Source organism: Callithrix jacchus, chromosome 13 (assembly GCF_049354715.1).
Source record: "Callithrix jacchus isolate 240 chromosome 13, calJac240_pri, whole genome shotgun sequence".
Lineage (NCBI taxonomy): Eukaryota > Metazoa > Chordata > Mammalia > Primates > Cebidae > Callithrix > Callithrix jacchus.
The window spans coordinates 11,157,125-11,183,287 of record NC_133514.1 but is presented as its reverse complement, the minus strand read 5'-3'; the positions used below and the strand labels follow the sequence as shown (position 1 = coordinate 11,183,287).

Genomic DNA, 26,163 nt, shown 5'->3' with positions numbered 1-26,163 from the left:
GTGTGAGTGTGTGCGTGTGCGTGCCGTGTGCATGCCAGCAAGTGCAAACTGGACAGCAGTTCACTTGATGACAGGGTTTGCTCACAATAGTCCCCCCAGTCCCAACTACCAGGAAGCAAGGAAGCCCAAATGTCTCCATTTACCACAGAGAAAAGAGGGACTTCTATCATCTGAAGGCTTGTGTACCCTCCGAATTCAAGTGTGGAAATCCTAGCCCCTAAGGCGATGGAATTAGGAGGTGATTATCCCTGAGGGTGGATTCCTTATGATGGGATTAGTGCCCTTAGAAAAAGACCCACGGGAGCCTCTTCACATCTGCAGGACCCCATCTATGAACTGGAAAGCTCTCACCAGACACGGAACCTGGCAGCACTTTAATCTTCGACTTCCCCACCACCCGAACTGTCAGAAGCACATTTCTGCTGTTTATAAGCCCCCCAGTCTACGGTATTTTGTTACAGCAGGCCAGACAGGCTAAGACAGAGTCCAGATTCACAAGCACAATTATACACTGGCACAGAAGCAGAATCTTAAATTTCAGACCTAAATTCCCTTAGAGCCAGAATTCAGAAGAGTCCTCTCTAATTGCCTTTGATGAGAATTCAATTTAGGAAAGATTCTATTAATAGTTTAACCAGTAGGAGCTTCCCAGATTTTCTCTGCAGAACCCAAATTCTCTCTAAACAGCTGAGCCTTCTGCAGGCAGAAGATTCCTCATCAGTTTAATAAGAGGTCTGAAAAAGAGATTTGGAAATGGGTGGATGGGAGGGGGCTTTCTGTTTCTTTCCTGGTAGATGTCTCCCCTAACTGGCCCCTTCTCAGGCCGGAAGAGGCATTTATTTGGTATAATTGTTGACTGATTCCTTTCTAACAATCTTGGATTAGAACTTGAAAGAATCTAGTCACAGTCCCCTTCCCAGGGGTCATGCATGCTCTCAGGAGAGACTGAAAATGGGGTGCGGGTGATTGAGGAAGGGAGGGTGCCCCTCTACTTCGACTCAGTGTTTCTCTCCTCCAAGGGTTCTCTTTCCTGACAAAGAAGCCTGGGCTCTGGGTGCCTGCCCTGAAGGGGACATACCCAGGAGGCAGGTATCGAAGATCCTGAGTTGAAAATGTTGAGAAGGAGGAAGGGGAATGGCGAGAACAGGAGCACTGAGGGAGACAGATCAATGATTGCTGAGAATGTGTCATCTCTCTTCCCAGAGTCCTGGGCACCCCATTTGATAAAAACTGTCTCTCCTCTCTCTATTCTCTCTCCTCAGAGGAGGCCCACTTTGGTACAACCTTCTGTCAAGGAGAAAGGGCTCATGCTGACATGGATTCCTTTCAGATAGTTTCTCCCTTTCCTTCCAAAATGACACATTTTCATAGTGGAACAGGTCCAAGCATGCAGAGAAGAGTGAAGAATAATGACATGAGATCTGTTCACCACCCTGTTTGCCACATATGCTTTGAAAAATGTTTAAATCAAGTCGTCTGGATACAGTCGCTTTCGATATGCCCTCCCTCGTCTTCCCTGCACCTGCCAGTCACCATCCAGGAGAGTCCAGAATGAGTATGCTTGTATTCCATGCAGTGTTCCTCCTAATTCCGCGGTCAGAAATCCTCCTAATGGGGCAGTAAGAAACCTCTGCTGGATGTCAGTGGGGCTTGGTCTGAAGGCCATTTGCCCCAAGGATTTATTTGCAGAATATCTAGCAAAAGGCATTAGGGGGAAAGAAAATGTTACATCAAGAAAATACAACCCAGGACTTTTCTGCCTTTCCCCACCTGTAGACCCTCATTTTCAGCACTGAGTTTTCTCTCCAGCTTCTTCTTGTCTCAGCTTCCTTGGGGTTGCCCCTACCTGGCCTCTGTCGGAACGTCCAATTGCCAGCCTGAATTTATGCTCCAAAAGGGGGCAGTTTTGCTCTGTTCATGGCTTTTCCTACCTGGCGGGAGGCCTGTGTCAGCAGAGAAGCAGCTGATGCCCGGACATGTCAGCACCCATTTACCTCCTCAGTTTCCCTTTAGCACCTTCTTCTCAGTGCCAGCTGCTTCCAACTTCCAGGTGCAGGATGCTTTTGGTCCAGCCAGAGGCCACCCTCTGCTCATCATGGATGCCCCTCATCTGCCAGAATTTTCCAGTCTGAAATTATTTGTCCCTCCCCCACCATGCATAAAGAAAAAGCCATACACACTCATGTTATTAAAATGAACTGTTTATATTATCTCCGTTGAGTCAATACATTATAATGTATTAAAATGGAAAGGTACAAAATTGAAATAAATACTTTCTGATTCATGTATAAATCTTTTTTTTTGTCAAGATGACTTTTATCGTCAGTACATGTCACAAGAAAACATTTAAAATGACACCGAAACAATCATTGAAATCATGGTGCATGGAGGAAAAAGGTAAAGAAAACAACTTTTGGCTTGTTTTGGCATGAGACCTTGATACAATTTGGGTTCCCCAAAACCATGTGAAGGGTGGCAAAATAGAAATGCTCAAAACTGACTTAAAAAAATAAACAGGCTTTACAAAAACCCTCTTTTTTCTTAACCCAGCCACTTCTCGAAACCGTCTGCACGTACAGGAGATACATTCATTATTGTCCAAGGGAAGACAGTAACTGCCTTTCATTTTAAAGAGCTTGGTGGAGAGGCTGAAGAAATGTGCTGCAGCTGAAGGTGAGTAGAATGTTCCAGAGAACAAAAAAGTCTAGATGGTCTTCAGGAACAGCACTGAGCATGATGGGGGGAGGGTCTCTGGGACGAGAGATGGAGGTGGAGGAGGGTGCGGAGTCCAGATCTGAAGCCGTGGAGACTGAGGATGGAGTTGGGTTGTCAGTGGTGAACGTGGGTGCAGGGATCTCTCCACCTGAGCAGTCCTGGGTTTGTCCTCAGCCTGGGAACGTGACTCTTTCAGCAACAGGTGAACCCTGGGCTTTGGAGACGGGGCTGGGGCTCTTTTCAGGCATAGCAGCACTAGGGAGGCTGGGGATAGGCTTGCGATGGATTCCATGGGAGGGGCTTCTCTCCTAGTGGTTCTGACTGCTTATTAGGTGGTTATTAAGGCAATAAGGACTTAAGCAAACTAGAAGTTAAGGGCAGCTAAGTTCAGCCAGATCAAAGGTAAACGAAAGGTGAGAAGGAGTCCCTTTCTCCTCAGCTACCTTTCCCCCAAGCACAGGAGGCCTCGGCTCCTGAAGCTCTGAATTTACAGTACACAGTAGCAGACGGCTTGCCCTTTGGAAGGCTCCATGGAAAGAAGGCTCATCCCTGACTTGGGGCAACTTGACCAAAGTTTCTACTCTCCAGAATCTCTTTCCTATGGTCACCCGACTGGTGAGTGGAAGATGTAAGCACCAAGTTTCCTGCAGAAGATAGATGAAGACCTTTGCTATCAACCTTTCGGCCCATCCCAATGGCCTGGAATGGCACATGTCCTGGAAAGCCAGGCCTGCTTTCTGTAGGCCCCAGTGAGACCTGTGCTCAGCTGGAGAAGAGGGCAGCCTTTCGGGGTTCAGGAATGTTCCCCCTAGAACAGATGGAATGACAGCTGCAATCTCCCTGGGAATGTGAGGTACCAGGGAGCCTCTGGAGAAGTGAAAGAAGTTCCTTGAACTTGACTCCACTCACAGGGTGACGTGCAGAAGACAGAACAGGATGGACAGAAGCTTATCCTTTCTGCTTGCTCTAGAAGAAGATGGACAGTTAGCTTGAAATGCTATGGGAAGGATGAGCATGGAGAGCTGCCTGTTATTCTGAGCCAACTGCTGGCAAGATGCTGGGCGAATCGACTGTCTGAAGTTGAAGAACTGGCGCTCAAGCCATTGCTGCTAAAGAATGCCAGCAAATGAACCACACGCAACTGTGGCAAGCCAGGGGGAAATCCCTCCACCCTCTGGCATGAGATGGAAGTCTGGAAAGGACTCTTCATGAGATGCTGGGGGCCTGAGGAGGCAGAGGCATGGATGCACTGTGCTAGGATGGCTCAGGACCACCTGTGAGTGGGACATTCGTGGGGATGAGATGGGTGCAGGGAGAAACGGCAGTTGTAATGGCCACCCATCTGGGGACCAGTTCCCTGCCTGGCCTTTCTTTCTCTAGTGGAAGCCATCTTGTTTTGGTCCTAAGAAAACTCAGTGACATTTTATCCAGGAATCTAAGAATTATAATAATAAATTAAGAAAATGAATGTGATAATCGAGGTGTGAGGGTACAAACAACAGATTGGATGATCATTGTCAAAATCAATTGGCAGGTCTGTGGAACTTTATTGTACAATCCTACTGTGATATGTATTTAAATATATTTTCTAAGTTATCCACAACCCAAAACAAAACCCCATGGAGGTCATCTAGCTGAATCCCTCACGTTACAGCCAGAGCCACTGGCAAAGGGCTGAGAGCCACACAGGAGTTACTGCAGAATCAGTACCGGAACTCTTTCTGCAGAGATTCGGATATGTCGGTTGGATTCACCTTCTTACATCCATGCCATGTTCTCCAGCTCTGCTGTTACATATTGAAAGGCAGGCAGCTATTTTTAAACACCCTGCCGATTAGCCTTAGGAACATAATAATATGGACAAGTACCCTTTATTGCTTCGCTGAGCTGCAGGCACCCTTCTAGGGAACAGAGCTCAGCAAAGACAGCAGCCTCAGGTCTGCATGTTGCTCTGAGCCACGAGCTGGTCTGCAGGCAGCCCCAACCGGCCATGCCTGTGATAGGCATGTTTAAGAACATCAGGGAACATAGGAATTACATGGACTAAGTTTAGAAAACAAATAGTGACATACAAAAATGAAGGTTTGATACGGACTGCAAAGATGCAGAGGAGGTGCACATACGTGCACTGGCAGAATGGGTACACGTGGAAAGGAGCTCCGGAAGCATGTGAGAAGGTGTTGTTAGGACAGTGCGATCGAGAAATACCACATTTCCAGCTCTATCACATTTTCTATCACTCTATTTTAAAATAGATTATACTTATAATTTTTTATTAATATCAAACAAATTGGCTTTGGGACCTATGGCCCTAACTTAGGGGTCACAGCTGCAGTCCCCCTCTCGCAGAGCTGGCTGGCTGGGCAGATAACTGCCCCCAGCTTTGGCCAATTCTGGACGCTCCCATCTCCCATGAAGACACCAGGGAGCACTCTTCAGCCTCAGGGTTTCAAGGGAAGGACCCACACCCATCCTAACTTCTGATGAGACAAAGCACTTTTGCTACTCAACGCTTCACGGAGCATCCACCACCAGGAAAGGTCACACTAAAGGGCCTGCCTGGGTCGTGGCACAGGGCCGTGGTCAGTCTTCTCTGGAGCCTGAGTCGGGGTCTGGTGGAGAGAAGGAGTGTCACTGTAAGTGGAGAGTGTGGAGGTGGGGAGGTGGGGGGCTGGAAAGGGATGGAATGGTACCCTTTTAAAGGAATAAAGCCCTTTAAAGATCTTCAACTCAGGGGCTTGGTCTCTTTGAGAAACAGCACCATAATCTAATTGGAATAAAAAAAGTATCTATTTAATTAGAAAGAGACTCTTAGGAACTGGAGGTTGGGGAAAGGAGGGGGGACTCATGGGCCCTTTGCAGGGATGACACAGAATCAAGGGCCTCAGTAGCACATTACAGACTTGATTTCGAAAGTTCAAATAAAACCACAAAGATTCACATTCTAGACCAGATCTTTGTAAGCTTTGGGGGACAAACCTCAATGAGGCCTCCCAAAGGAAAACGGACCAGCTAAGACAGTGCTCCAGGCTCATATAAGGGGGAAGGTGAGGCCAGAAGGCCAACAGCCATTTTTTGGAAGAATGACACCCCAGGAAGTTCCTGATCTACTGTTTTGCATGAAGAAAACACACTTTGGCTTCTGGTGGCTCAACTGAGATAAAAGCAGAGAGAGGTCCAAAAAAAGGAGTTTATAGTGAATAACAGGAATACCTGCTTGAATTTAAAAGTTGAGGGTTTCCTGCTAAAATGGACTCTGCTAAAAGGGAATTCCTGGAGAAATCAGATGCCTCTGGAATGGAAGACGTCCAGGAAAGTTGGGATGGCTGAACAAGAGATGGGGTCGCTGGGTGGATGGATGGACCACTGAGATTTTTAAAGAATAAGCTGTTCTCACAGGAGTAAGGGCAGTTTACAGGTTTAGATTCTGCTGTTCCTTCTTTTCATTGTTCTTCCTCATTCTTCAAAAATATAGGTGAATGAGACATCAGCTTATTTCACTTCCCAAATCTGAACCTTCTTCCCTTGGCTTACATGGGGCTGGGTTGGGAGAGAGGAATGTGGACATGTGTGTTCACACTAACCATGATCATTGAAACAGAAAACTCTTTCCTAGTGACTTCTATCAAACACGAGAGTTTGGGAATGATATCTGAATTTCACAAATTAGAAGGACTCTGAGTTACTGGTTGTAAGTCAGGAGAGGGACAGAGGAGCATTGAGAAGCTGGGTCTGAGGGTGTCCTCCTCCTTTTGAGCCAGGTTTCTTTGGGTAAATCACTTCATCTCTCATCTCTCTCTGGGCTTTGGTTCCTCATCCGTAAAGGGAGGAAATGGGACCCCGTGTGTTCTCAGTCCTTTCTGACATTCGTAGTCGATGGTCCTAAAGAACTGATATCAGTCTGGAATAGACGTGAGGTAGGGGCTGAATTCTAGCATCATGAAGGGCTCTACCAGGCTTGTGTCCAAAGAGAGCCAACCTTGTTCCTGGGGAAAGGTCAGTACATTTTTAATTTTAATTTCAGGTTTCTTGGGACTCCTGACTAATGTCAGCATGTTCGCAATGCTCCATCTAGACTCTGGCCTTGAAAGAGCCAAGCAGGAGAGCAGCAGTGTCTGCCACATCTTTGTGGAATCCTGTCCTTTTGAGGTCAACCTTGACTCAGGGGAAGTAGGAAATGCATTAGAACCTAATGAACATTTCAAAAGATCTTGAAAGGTGCCCACCAGCAGCAGACAGGGCCAGGATCAGAGCCCATGGCCAGGCACGTCATGGAGGCATGCAGTGGCTACAAGAAACAAGATGCTTGTAAAGAGCTCTGAGCTCTTAACTATGAAGAGTCATAGAGGCAGAGGGATCCCAGTCCTGGTTTCTACTTGGCTGGTCATCAAGATTAACATTTCACTGCAGAAACAATAAGCCCAAGACCTCATAGGACCGGGTGTGCCTCCAGATTTGCGGAGGGAAGATGGCTCACTGTCAAGAGGTATGCTATTCTGCCAAAAGACCAATGTCTGCAAAAACACAGACACTGGAAAAATCTATCTAGGTGCTTTAATACCCTCTGTGCATGCTGGTTCCTAGCACTGGGGGTGGGGGAGATGTGTCTATCAGAGTTTGGGTTAGAAAAAAATAGAATGGCAAACTCCTGTGTGCCCAGGGGGAAAAAGAAGTCCATGAATCTGACTCCTTTAGGGAGAAGAACAAACTCTGTGCCAGAGCTTCATGTCTATTCCCAGAGATAATGCTTTCCAAATCTGCCTGCTTGCAAAAGCCGTGTAGCAGCTACTTGGCTGAGGAGATGACTTGAAATCCCAGCAAGAATCAAATCAGGGTAATCTTGAACCAGAATGGTTTGTGCCTTTTAAGACATGCATTTCCCCTGAGCAAGTCCAGATGTCCAAGGGGGTGGAGAAGATTCTGTGATCACTGTCTCTAAACATACAGCAATCCAATCTCTTAGGTACTTAAAGATCCACTTTCGCTTTAAATGCACTGAAGACGCAAGAAAATATAGATGCCTCTCACCTAAGACTGTCCTTCCTAATCTCACCCAGCATGAAACTGGCACACAAGGAAGGCCAACCCATTGTTCTGCAGCTCTCCTATTGAAATGGTGCCACTCCTGGGAAGACAACCCAAGATCTCGCTTTCTGAGCCCTTCACTATCTTTCATTGCCTTTTGGCTTAATTCACATTTAAAGTCTGCCTATCTCTCTATAATATATTATATGCACTTTTTGTATAAAATATAAGTAATTCTTATATTTCTACTTAATTTCCTGTCTTTTTATCCTCCTTTATATAACTAGGTTAAAAAAAAAAAAAAAAAAGGATGTTCCATGTGAAGGGAAAAACCACAGCACTGCTCAAAGGAATAGACCATCGGAAGGAGAGATGACAGCCCTTGTCCACGGGCCCCGGGGATGCTTCAGATCTGGACTGTACAGCAAATTGAACGGAACACATTTCAACAGAAATTGGCAATGGAGACATCTGAGTCAGACGCAGTGAACTTCCACAACCTGGTTTTAAGGAACAGTAAATACAATAGAGATAGATAGATACACTATGCTGAATCTTGAGTACTGAAACAAGTTATAAATAGAAATATGCTAACTTAAAGAAGACGGACGTCATAGGGATTAGTCTGGTCAACAACCAATTACCATTAGGATCAAAAAGTAAACCGGCCTTTTCACTGAGTGCCTCCACAACATTTCTCAATGCACTAAGTACATTTTAACCATGCAAAAATACACAAACATCTTAACTAGGTTGTTTTTTTTTTTTTTTGTAAAAAAAAATCAAACACCAACATTATGCATTTTGTTAATTATATTGGTTAAAGTAACAGCCAGTGGCTGCCAAATATCAGATACATCATATACATATTTTTATACAGAATCTGGACAACACAACATTACACATCAGAGAGAAAGAGAGAAAAAGAGAAAGATTATTTGTTCCTTTGTGGGTTTGTTGTTGTTTTCAGTAAAAAAATAAAGTAAAATGTGAGAAGCAATGCTAAGAAGGTAAACACTTTAACAAGTTAGGAATACATAGGGAGAATTGCTAATCTGAAATACAGGAGGAAGAGTTCATATTTAGGTCTGTGTCTAGAATTTTCTTCACTAAGAAACAAAAGAGTACAACAGGTTTGGAAAAGCAGAAAAAGCAATAACATCATGCTGTCTGCTTCCCAGCACGTTTCCAGCAAGAAGAAAAAAATCATAAGCACAAATTAACTTCACAAGTTTTGTTTTCAAAAATGTCCTCCCTTACCCAGGAAGCTGGGTAATGCAGGGGTGGGGGGCAGCTCAGTTGAGAGAGTCCTTGGCAAAGGTTTGGCCAAAACTGTTGGCCTTAAATTAGTTGGAGATATGAACTGTCTGTGGGAATTCACGCAATGAAATGCGACATCAGCTTGCTCCGTCTAGGCAAGATTTCCTGTTGCCAGCTCGTGATCTGGCCGAAGACACAACCCCCATGACAGGTTCTACAAGCCAGGCCCCAGTCCTGCCCCTTAAACATCTGGCACCAACACAATCTTAAGAATTCAACCTGGAAAGAAAACAAGACCTTGAACACAAGCTATGGAAGCACTACCGTGGTCACGGTTAGATACAAAAATGTGAAAATTCAGATGTAATCAAAAATACAAAATCAGTTTCAGTAAGATTTGCTTTTTTTTTTTTTAACCATTACAGTGCAAGGTTTTTTCAAATTACAGTAAAAGTTATGTATCTGCTTACAGTAACTAGAGTAAATAGCTGATTTTGTTCTGCTAGAATCAGAGGTCCCTGATAAGTGAGAATGCACCAATCTGAAATCAACCTAGCACAATAAATGGGTATCTTAACATAAACACGCTTCACTGCAGTCTTTACCCCTTTAACTTAGAGTTACAAAAGAATGATGTCCTTTGCACAACTCATTAGCATGATGTTCTTCCTCCATTAGAAAAAATCATAGTAAATAGATGGTATTAAAATTCCACAAGAAAAGGACTGGAAAACCGGGGCTGAAGAATGGAGGATCTGAGGGGAGTTTCCCACATCACTGAGCTTTTCTCATGATACTTAAAAAAAAAAAATTTTTTTCCCCTGCATGAGCCTCTTTGGGGTAATGCTGCTTTGCGCTTCAATACCCATCACATACCATCCCACACTGTTGAGAGCAGAAGAGGCACCACCTCACAGAATGAAAGCAAAACATAATGGGGTCACCCCTCAGGAAAGAAAAATGGACAGAATGAGAGCCGGGAGACCAGGCTGGGGAGGAGCCTTCAGCTGATACATGAGTGACCCCTGTCGAGGCCATTGTGCCTCAGAGTCTCATGCTTGTCAAGAGAAGAAAGAAAAAGTCAAGAACCCAAAAGTCTATCTGAGAACGAGCTGCAGTTCCCCGGAGAGCCTCAGCTTTGGGCAAGTAGCTGGCAGAGAGTGAGAGGCTAAAGGCAGTGATCAGATCTTCACCTCCATGCCGAGGGACAGGAAGCTAGGCAAGGGGGACTGAGGGAGAATCCTCTTCTGAGATTTGTAGCAAGAACTAGTCTGGGACAGGTTGGGAAAGGCAGGATGTACTGAAATGCCTCCAGGAACCATCCCTCCATGCCCAAGAGGAGGGCAGATCATGGCTCCTTGACACCGACTGCAGGCCGGAAGCCCATGGAAGCCACACATTGTCCCTGTTGGTCTTTGGCTTTCCTCGTGTGACCCCTCTCTAGCCTTATCCTGAGGCCTAAACCCAAGAAAGCTGCTCTTTGAGCCATTTGGATTGGCCCCTTCTACCCTGCTCTAAGTCCCTCCTAACTGCACAGGGCAACTCTGCCTAGGTTAAGTGACTTAGAAAGGGGCGATTTTAGACAGAAAGAGGCTGCTGTTGAGGCCATGGGGGAGTGGGGCTGGCCAGCCCTGTGTAGGGTGTGGGTAGCACCCGCCCCCATCTCCCCGGGGATGTGGCCTGTGGTTTGATCCACCTGCCTCCTACTAGTGACCTGCATTCAGGTAAGAGAACCCTTTACTCACACTCCTGGCCTAAGAAAGGGAAGAAATGCAAACTCCTCTGCCACATTAGGAAGTTTTTCTAACTTTGAAATAGAGTTAGTGTGAGCTTAGGAAACAATCATTTGGCTAAGATATGGCCATTGCAGGAAGTTTGGGCTTCCCTTAAAAATTTTGCTACACTCCTCAAGAAGAAAAAAAGATCCCCCCAATCCTACAGGCTCAGTGTCCACTGGCATCCTACTGGTCTGGTTCCTGCTCTTATGGGTAGAAGTGGACACCTGTGCTCAGCCCAGCACATGGCCTCCTCCAGCAGGCATGTCAGCATTTGTTTTAGGAGACACAGAGTCAGGCAGAACTGGTGCCTCTGTCCCTCGCTTTTTGCAAAAGGTGCTCATACTTCTTCATTCCTTAGACCAGAGGAGATCCCACCAGACTTGGCTTCTGATTCCCACCTCTTACTAAGCTTTCCTAGACTTCAGTTTCCACCCATGACCTATCATAGCAAAGCAGTTGTCCCAGAAACCTCTGTACTCCTCACCCAGCCCCGGCTCAAAATGCAGCCACCACCTGTGCCTCTGCAGTTCAGAGGCAGTGCCCTCTGCTCATTGCTCTGAGTTCCCCTAGGTGAGTGGTTCTGCGGACCTAAGGAACTGCTGACCATGGGTCTTCCCTTGAATGGAGAATTTTTTTTTTTTTGAGACTGAGTCTCACACTGTCACCCAGGTTGAAGTGCAGTGGTGTGATCTCAGCTCACTGCAACCTCTGCCTCCCGGCTTCAAACAACTTTCCTGTCACAGCCCCCAGAGTACCTGGGATTACAGGTGTGCACCACCACATCCACCTAATTTTTGTATTGGCTTCATCTTTTAAGGTAAGAGAAAAATACAGTTGAATTGACTTAGGAGATGTTTGTCTTCTGTGTAAGGAGGATCTTTGTGTTCTTATGCTCATAAATATTGGTATGGGTTTAAGGAGAAGCTAAATTTTCTTCCTGTTTGTTAGATGAGTGGGTATTGATAACAAAATTTTAGGATGGAAAAAAACCTTAAAGAGTGTCATCATTTTGCAGAAGAGGAAACTGCTTCAGCACATGGAGTATTAATGTTGGTGGCAAACCCAGGACTTCAGCTGCTGCACTTGAATGTAGAAAGGGTTGATACTTCTTGGAGGGGAGGCAGGGCTAAGTGAGAGTTGGTGGTCCTGGGATGCAGCAGCATAGCTTCCTAACTCTAATTTCTGCTGACAGAAGTCATTTTCAACTTGCTCGTACCCAGCTGCACTTAGGGAAATCACTAGACAAACTCCTAGTGGACTTTTAGTGGTCCAGTTTGCCCAATTGAACTAGAAAACTGGGGAAGAAACAACTATGTCTTGAAGATCAAAACATAAACAACACTATTTCTCATCACCATTAATCAGTGGACACTCACCATTGACATAATCTGTAGTGTTATTAATGGACTTACTTGGAGAAAAATATGTCATATTTTGGAAATGGGTGCCTGGTAAGTGACAGATGCAATGAATGTGATATGACCTGATTCAGAAATTCTTTTGATAAATCACCTCAAGATATATCTCAGCATTTTCCATGAAAATAGAACAGTGACAAAGAACAAACAAATGATTCTTAAGTGGAATTGACAAGAATTCATCATTGGCTTAAAGGGGCCATGTGGGATTGGCCTGGAGCTTCTTATCTCACAGGGAACCTTTCAAGTTTAGTCAACTGATCCAAGGCCTGTGCCATGCTGTTGTGTCCCTTTCTCTCTTGGCTCTTCTTAAGAGAATATATCCTTCTTCTTTGTTCTCTGTAAGCCATGTGCTTATTCATAGTATGTTGCTTAACCTAAACTCAGGATGGAGGCATGGGATATGTGGTCATATAGAAACAATGGCTAGGAATGAGAGCTAGAAAGGCACAGGGATGGTGAGTTTCATGTCCTTCTTCTCTCCTGGGGTTGAGGCAGTAATGGGACCCTTTCTTCAGTTTCCAGGCCAAGGCTAACATGATTATGGATGAAGTACCCACTTTCCTTCTGAAGCAATCTGTCTCAAAGATAGAGGAATCTTTTCCTTATTCTTCCCTCCCCTTGTCTCTTCTTGATGTGGTTAAACCATTTTTTTCCTATTTGAGAAGGACTCCTGGTGACTGACTGAGAAGGAAGATGATTGCAGGAAGCGTCCTCTAACAATGGCTATCAAGGGAGCCAATATGTTGGTACACACTGGGAGTTACTTTTAGGGAAAAAAGGGGGCACAGGTGTTAATTGTTTCCTTATAACCTTCTCAAATGTCCTTAACCCAGGACATGCTATTCATGAGGAACACTCAACAGTCCTTAATGCCCTCATCTCTTCTTTCTCTGAGCTTGGTGGTGCTAAGATGCCTTCCTTTCCTTTGAACTTGAGAGAGCTTTATCTGCACTCATTAATTTCATCTTACCTTTCAGCCCTGGATGTACAGAGGTTAGCTCCCCACCAGACTGTGAATCACTTACGGATAGGGTCTAGTCACAGGCCTGGGATACCTGAATAATGAGGGAGTAAGTTAGAAGATTAATGAACAGAGTGAACTGACTGTGCGTGAGTCCAGGAATCTCAATGAGCTCTTAGTTCTCAAGGGAAGAAATGTCAACCTTTAACCTCAGGGAGGCGGTTGCCAGTTTTGACAGCTGATATGGGGCAATATCAAGGTATTTGCAAGCTTCCTGAAGCCAAGCTAGAGCCCAGTAATTCAGGTCAGCAGTATTGGAGGCAGCAACTCTAGCTAGAGGCAGAGATTGTTTGTTTAGTTCCTTTTGAGCTTTTTGGGGTCCAAAATATAATGATGCCACCGAATGCCCTGATTTCTTCTCTACAGCAAAGAGAGATTCTGCCAAAAGACCTTCCTGGGAAAGATGAGAAGAACATGAATTGGCTTTAAAAGTACATTCTCATAAGGTTTATTTTAGGTACTATTTTCAGGGAAAATCTTTGGAAACAGAGAAAACAGGATATGCCAGTCTCAGACTGGTGCCTCAAAGGCCCCTGCTCTTAGGCAATCTCAAGATAGATTGTTTATACACAGATCAAGCCATCCTTGGCTGCTGCAGCCTGAGATAAAATGTACCACACAGGCAAGTGGCCTCTCAAAGTTCAGTGAGGCAGCAGGAAGAAAAGAAGGTTAGAATGTTCCATCAATAAAGCAAGAGAGTGTGTGGGCAGAGGCGTGGTGGAAAAGGCAGAAGACTTTCAGCCAAGACACTTGATACCACCTCATGGTTTTTATCTCTTATGAATCAAGAGAAGTTGAGCAAATCATTCACGTGCCTAGGTCACATTTTTCTCATTTGTCAAACAAAGCAATGTGTTCTATTTCTCTAGATGAAAAAGGTCATTACGAAGAATAAATTAAATGAACTAAGAAAATATATAGAAAAGCACTTAGCAACTTGGCATAAAGCAACTGCTCAGTAAATATGAGTTAAATCTGAGAGGAATAATGCTTTAGGCAACACACCTTTGAGCAGACATCATGGGTGAGGGGAACGTGGGGTCCAGTGAGGGTCTGGGGTCACCCTCAGCCTGTGGTTCATGGCGGTCAGGCTCAGTAGAGCCCCAGGTGGTGGTGGTAAAGGGAATGATTAAAATTTAGTATCTTGAAGCTTGAAGTTTAAAATAATTTGTGTAAAACCAAAGTCCAACTTTTCTGAATGTATGTGTGGCTGACATGGCTTGTCTATCAGCCCCAGGGATACAAATGGTCACCATCCTACCCATTCTGAAGAGATTCCAGGCCATGGACTGGTAGTAGAGTTATTTTATGGAGGTTAAAGAGATAATAATTATAAGGAATGAGACTAAGGGCAGTTGGGGGGTTCCAATCAGGATTCCAAGCCTGCTTGTCCTATTAATAAGTTCTAAGGTTCAGAACTGCCATTCCCTGCATTTCCACTTAGACATGCTTTTCTGACGTCAGAGGCCAGGCCACACGTTAGATGCCAAGTACCAGTTCCAGGAGCAGATCTGTCTGTGGGGAGGTCCTCACATTTGTCTCGATTCTCGGTGCCTTTGCATCTCTCATCTCAATGTCTGCATGGGGTTTTGTTTCTTTGTTTTTTAAAGTCTCAGAACATGAAATAAGGTGAACAAACTGAGGAGGAATCTAGGTGTGGTGCTGAGAGAACTGGGGACCACTGAGGAAAGTATCAGAAAAGAAACTATCTTGGCCTCATTTTCTACATACTTTTCTCATGGCATCTGGAAAGACCTGGAACCACTATATAAACCATAGGAGAAACTGGGCCTTACCTCACATCCCAAAGACTCAATTCCTCATTAGGAAATGCTGTGCCCACAGTAACCAGCTCCTTGGCTACTACAGTGAAGTTCTGGGGCCAGCCAAGGTCTGCATGGCTCAACCAATTCTGGGAGATTGCACTGGCCTCAAACATTCCAGAAGCTTGCCTGACCAGGTTTGAATGAAAACCCTATTAAGAAACAGAGACTGGAAGCTTCTATGTCTCTTGGGCAGCTTTAGGCTTAAAGAAATTCCATTTTTCATTCAAGTTCCCTCCCTTTGATCTCAAAAACTCAGTGGTTCCAGGAATCACATGTAAAGTGGTCCACTGACACCTTCCACTCTTCTGATGTGCCCTTGCAGATGGAGACATGCAAATCACCACTTGAAACCTCATTCCTCCTCCCTTCCACCACATATGGAGAACTAGAGGAATGGGTTTAGATATATCAAAGCTGCAGGGGCTTAGCTTTGAGTCAAGGCATGCAAATGGATACATCTGAGCAACTGCAAGTCCAACTCTTGGGGTGTTCATGAAGCTTTTGAAGAGGGAGTGTGGTTATCTACAAGGAAGAGCCATTCCCTGAATCACATTTCTAAACCAAGAGTTAACCTAGCTTCAACTGAAGGGCTATCCTTTCAATAAGGTTGGGTGAATGTTAACAGACAGCGGAAGACACTGCATGGCTTGAATATGTCCTGCTGAAATCGTCTTGCTTTCTCATTGGAAGGAAATCAACATGGTAAGTGAATGAATGATGCATCATGACTATGGACGTGCCCAGCCATATTCACCCATCTGCATGCAGGCTGTGAATTCCTCAAAACTCAACTCAAATGTCATCATTTCGAAGCCTTCCCTTCTACCTTCACTTGGAAATATTTCTTCCTGTTCTGGATGTCCATAATGTCTTGCACTTCTCCTTAGGCTCCACTCTCCACTGCATTATGGTTTTTAATGTACATTCTTATCTCTTGTATTACACACCTTGAAGTTTATTTCATCTTTTTATCCCTGTAGTCCTAACCCTGTGCTTGGTAGAGTAAGTGTTCAATAAATACTTGATAATCAAATGATTAACTGGATTTGAAGTGAGAATGCTGTTCTGGCCCAAGGAAACTCCAGCGGGTAAAATGGACACATTATCTGTCACACTGTTCTTGCAGGGAAGGTCACTGGGCAGACCCAGTGGCCCGAGAACATAAAAAATATCAAAAAGCCTCTACCAGAGCCATAAATACCTTGAATTTAGGGTAAAAGAAATTCTTGCATCATCTGACACATCCCATTGTAATCCACCTGCTTCCTCTGTCCAGTGATTTCAAAGCTCCTAAAGCATAGAAGCTGTTTTTGTCCAGAAGCAGAAAACCAACAACCCAACTAAGGAGTAAGAAATTGTTTCCAAACTGGAGATTCCCTTGGGAGTTCAAGAGCAACCAGCAACCATTCACAGATTTGAAAGCATCTCTATCTAGAATGATTACATCCTGGGGACAGTACCTTCTCCCTTTCCAGGCAACAAAAAGATATAATAATTAGATTTAAAACAAACAAACAAAACTACAGTATCCTCCCAGCAGTGCAGGAAACTCCCCAGAATAACTCAACAATGGTCATGCCCAAGGACCAGCCCACTCTGCAGAAATGTGGTCTACAAACAGAAAAGGAAAGAGAAAGAAGAAAATGCTTTTTACAGTGAATTGAAGTTCAATTCCTTTTCCCTGTTCCCATACTGGCTCTGACGTATCAGGGATTCCCTCTCAGCTAAGTGAGTTTTGCTCATGAGTAAGCAGAAGGTCACTATAAGAACAAAACTAATCGGTCTTCGTCAGAAGTCCTGTTAAGCCATCTCTTTGGGTTACCTTTAGAGTTTGGTCCATTGTGGACCCTTCTTTATAAGAAATAGATTAAACCTCATGCTTAGGGCTACCAACACGTGTATCTAAAATCCCTCGATCACAGATACAGCAAGAAATTCTTTCTACTAACTCTGAAATTCCCATTATCTGTGTCCTGGGAAGCAATGGGGCTGGGAGTCCAGGAAGGGTGGCACCAGGTATGGAGAGGGCCCAGAACCAGCAGGGAAAGAGAGCTCAGTTCAGTATTCAAACTTCAGAAGGGTCTCCAGGAAACAAGGCCTCCCCTGTGGAAAAACTGGGGAACTGAGATGAACAGAAAGACAAGAGTCAAGATAGGCAGGTGTAGGTAGTTCTGTAGGTAATTTTCTCATGGCATTGGGTGAGCTGAAAGGTGATGATAAAAGAACCCCAAAGTCTCCCTAAAAACAGGCTCTTCTGAGTGCACAATGGATATGTCACTGAAAGAATAGGGAATAATAAGAATTGTATTTTCTAGTACCTACAGAAAAGAAGCAAACATTTCTGTCTTAAACATTTAATTATTTCAAAGGAAATCTTGAAATCTTGGGAAGCTCAGTGAGGTGGCAAATTCCTCAGAATCAAAAAACCAACCTTGAAAACATACTGTCATTGTGCCCATATGTATGTTTGTGTGTGTGTGAATATATAATATATTCTCACTCACTTACTTACATGTGTGTATATATATAAGTATATATATTTATCATAATATTTTTCCCTTTCAATCAACATCAGTGTGTTCTACCTTCAGTCATGTTTTATCTGCATTTCAATTCTTAGACAGACCTTTATATCATAAAAAGAGAGAAATAGTCAAGAACAGGCAAAGTCTAACCTAGCCAGGTTGTTTTAAATACTGACTCAGCATCATTACAGAACAAAGCAAACCTCCCCAAATACAAGTTAAAGTGTCCATTACTAATACATACCAGCAATTATTTATGATAATCAAAATAAGAAAAACCAACATATTATGAAATGTTCATTTTTCTATAGCATTACATGTATTTAATGGGCAGTGTCACCATTTGTGGAAATAATTCCCCCTTTCAATGACCACTTTTCCCTAGCTCCCTGGAGCTGGGGAATAATAAAATACTTAAAGGGTTTTGTTGAAATATCATTTTAAAGGATCTTTTATTCTAACTTATAGACTTTTCTTTATACATGTAAAACATACTGAATGAATTTAAGAAAAGCCTTACATATTTTGGCCAAAGACACAGAAAAACAAGGGTGGTTGAACCATACAAATTATTTAGGGCTCATGACCTACATGTGCTTAGTTAAAGGATGGTAATTCTGTCCAAGCACATAAATAAAGGGAATCAATTGCAAACAATCCACCTTTTATTCAAGATCCCTTGAACCTGTACTGTAATTGGTCAGGATTCTTTTGAAAACCTTGAGTCTTTATGGCATCGTTGGCTTGTAGACTACAAAAGTTTCCAATCATCGTTCCTCTGAACATGTGGTATGAAAGAGAGTTCTAGAAGGTTTAGAGAAGAGGTGGGAACTGGGCACAGGACAGTTCACCACCAAATAGCACAACACATAAAATCAACCTAGGGAAAATGGTGGAGTCAAAAAGTCAAAAGCAGCCAAATCACACAAGAATGCCAGGGAGTCAATGAATACCATATTTCATGCCAAGAAATTGAAATTTAAAAAAGAAGTAAAGTTGGACATAAATAAATACCAAAAGCGTCAAGAAGTCAAAGCCAAACCAATGTTTCCTTTTTCCCCCTACGCACGAACCTTTTGTTCTAAACCCAAAGCCCAATGGCATTGAGATCCATATTTTTTTCTGGAAGATTCAAGTCTGCAGAGATACTTCCCTTCCATTTGATCACTTGAGTCCACAGAAGTAAAGCACCTTTGAAACCAAGAGTAGTTCAAGAATCCTAGTGTCTTATTCAATGTGTCAAAAAGTACAGTTAAAATAATTAGAATAATTCATCAAATGACAAACACAACAATATTGACTCTCGTGAATAGGCAAAAAGTTTCCCGAGACAATTCACAACTGAGGAGATAGAGCACAGTAAAAGGCTATGATATTTCAGGAATATTCTGTGTTATAGCTTTGAACTTTATTGCAAAGCAAAAAATATATATTTATATATATATATTTTTATCTACATTTCACCTCTGACATTGTACACAACACGAAAGCACAGGAAACCAAAAAAATCATAATGAGGTAGATACATAACACTTACAGATGGAGGAGACTAAGATTTAAAATTTGGCTTCATACTGCGGTCACCGGTGTATGCATTTTTCAATACAGCAGCAAGCATTGATTCACAAGGCAAGAAGCCCAGTGATCTCAAATCCAAAAAATAAGCCCCATTTAAAAACAAACCTGCTCCAAAATGAAAAAAAAAATATATATATATATATTATTTTTTAAGTCAGGGAATCAGATGTGTTCAATTGCAAACCCTGGTGAAATTAAGAAAGTTTTGTTTTTGCTTTTTGTGCCCACAAAAAAAATAAATAATTTAAATATATCTAGTTAGGAGTAACCCATCCCATAGGGTTGTTCTATGTATTCTTGCCAGGTGAGGTTGGAGCACCTTGTGAGCTCAGCAGCCCAGCATCAATAGTAAGGGAGTCAGGGTTTCTTCATGTTCCCTAGAGTCAGCCCTCACTTCTGCAGCCACTGTGTTGGGGACCACTTTGAGCACCCTTGGCACCTGTTGGCTGGAAATCAATTTGGCTGTGATGCGTCTGGCCCAGCTTTTCCTCTTTTGGGTCATCTGCACTCATAGTCGTTGAAGCAAGATCTACCAGATGGGGACATTGAGATGATCCCTTTCTCCTTCTCATTTCCAAGAACAACTCTTCCAATGGAGAGCTCAACAGGCCACCAAGAAGGCCTCCATCAGCCTTGATCTTAACTGTAAACATATTTTTACTATAAAATGCTCTGTCAGGCAGTGATAGCTACTGCAGGGACCACTTTGTCCTCATATTTCTGTCCTGGATGGAAGGAAGATGGGGGGGTGGTGGGAGAAAGCAGACGTGGACTTTGGCTGGTTGAGGCGGTGACTCGGTCAACAGAGTCATGAAACCACCAACCATGGACGGGTCAGCTCAGATCAGTAGGGTGGCAAAAAGGGAACGAAGGGACCTGAGCAAGAAAGCCAAGGAGTAACTTTTGGGTTGGTTGGACGTGACTAGAAGGCTCTAGAGACTCTGGAGAAAATGTGGAAGATACAGGGCTCAGAGGCGTCTGTAGGGCTAAAGGCTGAACTGAATGAAGCTCCTTGGATTGTTTAGTGGTTATTTTTACGCTGGACATGATCCTGCTTTTGGTGGGATTTGCTCTGATGAGAAATAACTGGGAATAGCTGCAGCCCAGTTTAGCCTTGGGTTAGGGGGAAGACTGAGGGGTCCTACTGGAATGCCTGGTTCATTTGGGGATGATGGTAGATTCGAAGAGGGAACTGATCAGAGAAGCCCTCGATGAGAAGCCATATGCATGGAAGGCATGAAGTTAGCCCTGCTGTGCAGGACCACCCTGTCCTCCCAGAAGCCAGATGGTAGTGTCCCATAGGTTTCTGCTTTGTCTCCCTGCTGGACTGTGAGTGCTTTACAAGACAGTCTTTCCTCTTTGTCTTCCCAGTGTAAAGCAGAGCTCCTGCTGTGTGGAGGCCATCATCCAGGTTGCACTGGGTTTTTGGGAAATGCAACAGGGGATTGGTTTGGGGAAGAGGGAAAGGTACCAGCAGTGTTCTGAGGTCCTTGAAGACCCTATGAATACATATTCCCCTTTCCGGCAAAACCCAGGGGCCTCCTTCTGCCTTCCTCAATCCATTTCAAATCAAGACTTACATTTGAATTTTGAACACAAAACACTGGACCCGATAAATGGAAAGGAACAAGAAACAGTTCATCTGAGTCTTTGTAATAACAGGACACAACAAAGATGGGCAGCTGCTTCCAGTGTGGCTGGGCTGTGAGGTTGGCAGGAGGATTGCCTTCAGAAGGCAAAGACAAGGTGAGGTACAATTTCTACTCTTGCATTCAGGAGGAGGTCCTGGGCAAGACAAGGCCAAGGGCACTTCCAAGTGTCCCAGAGCTCATTAATCCAGATGCAGGGACTCCGTCCCCTTGGAAGCCCAAAGCAAAAGAAACCAGTCTGGATCACAACAGGCCGCAGTAGGCTAGTTAAAGCGAAGACTGTCCAGCTACAAGGTACTCAATCCTGGAGGCGAGGAGCCTCTGTCCCTGGAGGCCTGTAACAGTCAGTGTGATAGCCTTTTGTCAGCGACTGTGTGGAAGAGCAAATTAGGTGGTGTCTGAGTCTCCTTCAAACCCTGAGATTCCACTGTTCCTTGTGCTCTGAAGAAGCCCCAGCTATGCTCAAGGACTGAGGGGTTTTCCCCCTAGGTAACCACTGGACATTGGCAGGATTAGAATAACATGTGTGTGTGTGTGTGTGTGTGTGTGTGTGTGTGTGTGTAGTATGTATAGTGTGTGTGTGTGTGTGTAGTACGTATAGTGTGGAATGTGTCTGTGTGTAGTATGTGTGTATGTGCACGTCCTCACTTAGAGGGTGCTCGGTAGCCATTAAGCTGATGTAATTGTGAACAAACATAAAACATGAGACTGCTGGTAGAGGAAGAACATGGCAGTCTCACCATTCCTTCCCTCCCACCAATCTCTTTAATCTCCCTTTCTTCCTGCCCATTTCTGCTCTTCTCCCCACCACTATTTCCCTTGTGCTTCTCTCTCTTTCTCTCTTTTTTCTTTTTTTGAGATGGAGTCTTGCTCAATCACCCATACTGGAGTGTAGTGGTGTGACCTCTGCTCACTGCAATCTCCACCTCCCGGGTTCAAGCAATTCTCCTGCCTCAGCCTCCCGAGTAGCTGAGATTATAGATGCCTGCCACCACACCTGGCTAATTTTTGTATTTTTAGTAGGGACAGAGATTCACCATGTTGGCCAGGCTGGTCTCAAACTTCTGATCTCAGGTGATCCACCCACCTCGGCCTCCCAAAGTGTTGGGATTACAGGTGTGAACCACTGCAGCTGGCATCTTCTCTCATTTCTATTGTTTTAAATCAGTTCACATGAAAGTGAAAATCACTGTCTTCAGCCTGCTAGTTTGATGCTGGTATTTGCATTCGTTGACTTAGGGTCTATAGTGATTTCTGTTCCCAAATCCAAAGGTGTCCATTCATCATTCCAGAAATTTCATCTAATGCATTTGCCTGGCTCACTGTTTCAGTATCTTTCTCGTTTGAATCAATCACAGAGGTTACCAAGCTCGCCTCTGCATTTTAGAGATGGGGATAGTGGGGCTCATGGAAAGCAATGGCCAGCCCAGGAGCAGTGAGGACAGGAGCAAACACCAGTTACCAAGCCCTGGCATGGTCATCCCCAACCTTAGCCTGCCTCCTCCCCAGCCCAGCACAGGGTCCCTTCTGGACTGCTCCTTCTCACTGCTGAGTCACAGCCACTGTCTGCAAAAAACTCAGAACTGACCCTGTGAAGCTTCAATTTCTTAATTTGTTCTAACTCTAACTTCTCATCCCCTCTGTATCCTTAGGGAAATAATCCATTTATCTGAAAGTCATCTCTCAAGGTCATGGAGAACAAAAATAAAACAAGACAGAGAGACACGAACGTTCTCAAGACAAGCAAAGCAGACACCTTGAAGTGCTTCTGGGAAGACTAGTCCACAGAGCTCCTCCGGAACATAACTGAAGAGGTAACTCAGGGTGACCTCTGGAAAGCAGGCATCTTCTTCCATGGTGACACCTTAATTCATTAATCATCCCTGAACTTTAGCCATCCTTCTCCTAGCTGCTCTGGCCAACTGAATGCAAACAAAAATGCTGGGGCTTCCTGGCTTTCATCCCAAACATTCCCCGCCAGGCACTGTGAGCTCCCTGGGGTTTGTGAGCCGTGGGGAGGTGGAGGAGGTGGAGTCCACCTGGAAGAGCAGCAGAACCACTAGGGATGGAGCAGAACTGAGATACCGAGGTCTGCCCCCAGCCGAACCCCTGACTGACCATGGGACCCTATGCAAGTGTGAGGACGCCCTGAACATCAGTTTCCTCATTTGTATAATGGGGTGCGATATCGCACCTCACCAAATGATCCCCAGGATTTAGAGGAGATGTTTTATATGGAGGCACTGGGCGCAGAGCGTGACACATCTGTGGCCCTTGGTTACTGTCAGTGGAATCTGAGTCCTCTCATCCTCCCCAAAAGGCCTCTGCATCACTGATGTCACCTGCTCAGACCACACTGGATTTGATCTGACACATGACATTCCTGAGACTCCAGTAATTCTAAATGCTTCTTTCCTCTAATGGAACTGTCTTCTACTCCCATCAGGAGAAGCACAACATCTCTGACCAGATTCCTTATTCAGAAGCAGCCAGCCCGGCAGGGCTCTGGGCCATCCATGACCTCTCTGGCCTGGTATTCAGGACTGTACATCCACGGGCCATGCAGGATATCAAGGCCGACTCGATGGCAAGAACCTACATAACACAAGGCCACAGTTATCCACTCTGACAGGGAATATTTTTCCAGCAAAGGCTCTATGTGCTGGGAATGAACTGTCAGGCTTCCGGACAGTGTCTAGATTTGGGCAGAAACTCAACAATGCTGCAGACTGCAGAGGAGGGCATGTCCCTTCCCAGAGAGGTCCCCAAATGGGTGTTGGGCACTCTGACTTGGCCCTGGGCAAGCAAGGAGTGAGGGATCTCGACCACTTCTAACCTTTGGCCACTCTTTACTCTGCCCAAGGTGGGTGAAGACCTGGAAGGCTGAGTGCTGATAGGGCAGGCTAGAGGGAACTAGGGTCATAGTCCCAGACCCTGGCAACCTTCAAGAGGTCCCTTTGAATCTACAGCTGATTTTTAGGGAGGGCCAGGAGTTGGGAAATTTCATGGTGTCCTGGAACAGATCTCCTATGGAATTTCTGAGCCTTAAAGACAAGTTAGATTTGGGTAAGCTTCTTGGGGTCTGGTTATGCAGAGCTAGGCCCCAGGAAAATGCTGAAGGTCTCCAAAATACTCGCAGGAAAAGAGGAACCCTTGTTCCTATTATATATAAGGAAGAAAACCAAAGAATGAGTAATTCCTGGGATGGGTCTCAGCAGGCGTGATCTACAGAACAAGACAAAAGCAAATGAATAGCTCTTCGTTCAGATCCCCTGAGTAGCTACGAGAATGTGCAGGACTGGGAGAGGCAAGGAATGAGGCCCCTAGAGGCAAAGCACCTCATCAAAGGACCCCCTTCCTTCCTCATTCCAAAGGAATTTCACCTCAGCTCCCACCAGCTGAGGAGTGGAAGCATGTTGTGCTGGAGCAGTTAGGCAGTGTCTGGATTTCTCTTTTAAAAACTGTCTTGGATGGCTCAGCCACCTTGTGCAAGATTTGTAAACTGTGTGCAAAACTCAGACTTGTGCAGACAACTAGAGAAGTTACAAAGCTGCCTTCTGCATACAGGGCTTCCCCTGCAGAGTTTGTGCTTTGTGTAACCCTGTGACCTCTCTTCTTTCAACTATTTTTTTTTAAACCTCTCAAAGCCTTTCTTAGCTGAACTGTCTTGATGGTAGTTTGTAAATGGGTGAGAACCTGCTGCTCTCCTCTGCAACTATGAGTCAATTTCAAATGCTTCCAAATGGCACGCAGTCTAGGGCCAATTTCCTGAGCGCTTTTGACATTGGGCTCTCAAAGATTCCCTTTATATCTAACTTCTGAAATGAAAGTAGATGCATTAACCCCACTTGGGCAAGTTGTCATCAGTGGCTGACAGGGAAGGAAAGGTATTAAGAGTCCACGGTGCAACAGCAGGGACATGGGATTTGGCACTGGGTAGAGTAGCTGGGAAGGACACAGTTGGCCTAAAGCTAAGGCAGAAAATACTAGTCCACCCTCTGGGGACAGGTTACTCCGTAGAGATGACCACAAATAAAGAAAGAAAAACACCAGGTCAGATCCTCCCCAGAGTCCACCAGATTCCCTGCCATGGTCTTGACTCCGGACCATGATGTAGGTACTAATCCAGCTGCAGGTACACATGATCTCCCCTCTCCCGACCCCAGAGGTCACATGCTCATTTTTCCACTTAAGCCAAATTTTTTCTTGCCTTAAGTCAGCACATCCCCAAAACATATATAAAAAGTAGAATCCATAAAGAAAATAAATATTTCGAACCAAGAAGAGGATGAAAACAAGTTGTAAACATGTAACCGAAACAAAATACACATCAGTTCACTTACAGAACCAAACGAGGTTACATTGAATCATTTCCAATTAAAGAAAAGGAATTTTTTTCTTTAGCTCTTAAATTTAGGAAAAGAATCACTGTAGCATGCTCACCTTGAACCAGGGATTGGATACTGGAGTCTTGTACAAAGGAAAAAATCTGTGAGAGTTATGGAAAACAATTTGGAAATCTAAGGTGAAGGTGGGGAGAAAAACGGGAAGATTGCATAGTTGTGAAACAGTGGCTTCTCATCAAGGTGAACAAGTGCATCATCTGATGAAATAGCATCTGATATATATTTATTCCTGTTCATTTCTGTTTGCAGTATTTTGTTCTCTGTCCACCAGACATTTCATACACTGAAACATATATACAGTACACACACACACACACACACACACACACACACACGCTAGCACGAAACATCTGAAGTAAGCAGCCATCCTTTGAAAGGACCCTGCGCCGCTAGTCCTGGTGAAGTTTATATTCACCAGTAATACACTTTAATCAAATCCTAACCCACTTCTGGTCAAAACTCATCTCTTGTATTCTTTCATTAGTAACTAAAGTGGGTAGGGTATGGTGGAAAAGGAAGGGGACATGAAGGAAAGTCTCAGAAATGGTTCTCTTCTCTTGCTGAACTTCTGTGGAAATGCCTCACATTTTGGTTAGGGGGACACTAGTTTTTAAGAGATGGGAAAAACAACTGCTTCTTTTTTTTTTTTTTTTTTAAGCTTTCTTGAGGTAAACATTGGTTAACGCCCTAGACAGGGGATATTTTTACAGCGCTGTAGAGACACCTTGGAAGAAAGAAGAAATGACACAAAAGCATAACATCGATGCTCAGAACATTTAAAAAAGCACATCTACGTTTTGACTGATTCCCCTTTCCTTACATTCAGCCTACTCTTTCTAATAACATGTGGAACAGAACCGAAAGATGAATAATTTCCCATATCTCACTGGGCATCCTTTATCCCATACCCAATGTAAACCTCTCTTGCGTGTATACTAAAAGTTGTGAATGAACTGACA

General features: G+C 44.3%; 1 protein-coding gene across 1 annotated transcript in view; it reads right to left on the bottom strand.

The window, feature by feature from the left end:
* Nucleotides 1–2,183: 2,183 nt before the first annotated feature.
* The window catches only part of XKR6 (XK related 6), a 323,424-nt gene continuing 299,444 nt past the window's right edge, over nt 2,184–26,163 (bottom strand). The window contains exon 3 of the mRNA XM_035269864.3: nt 2,184–26,163. This exon is cut by the window's right edge and continues 17,549 nt beyond it. The gene's annotated coding sequence lies outside the window, so the exon portion shown is untranslated.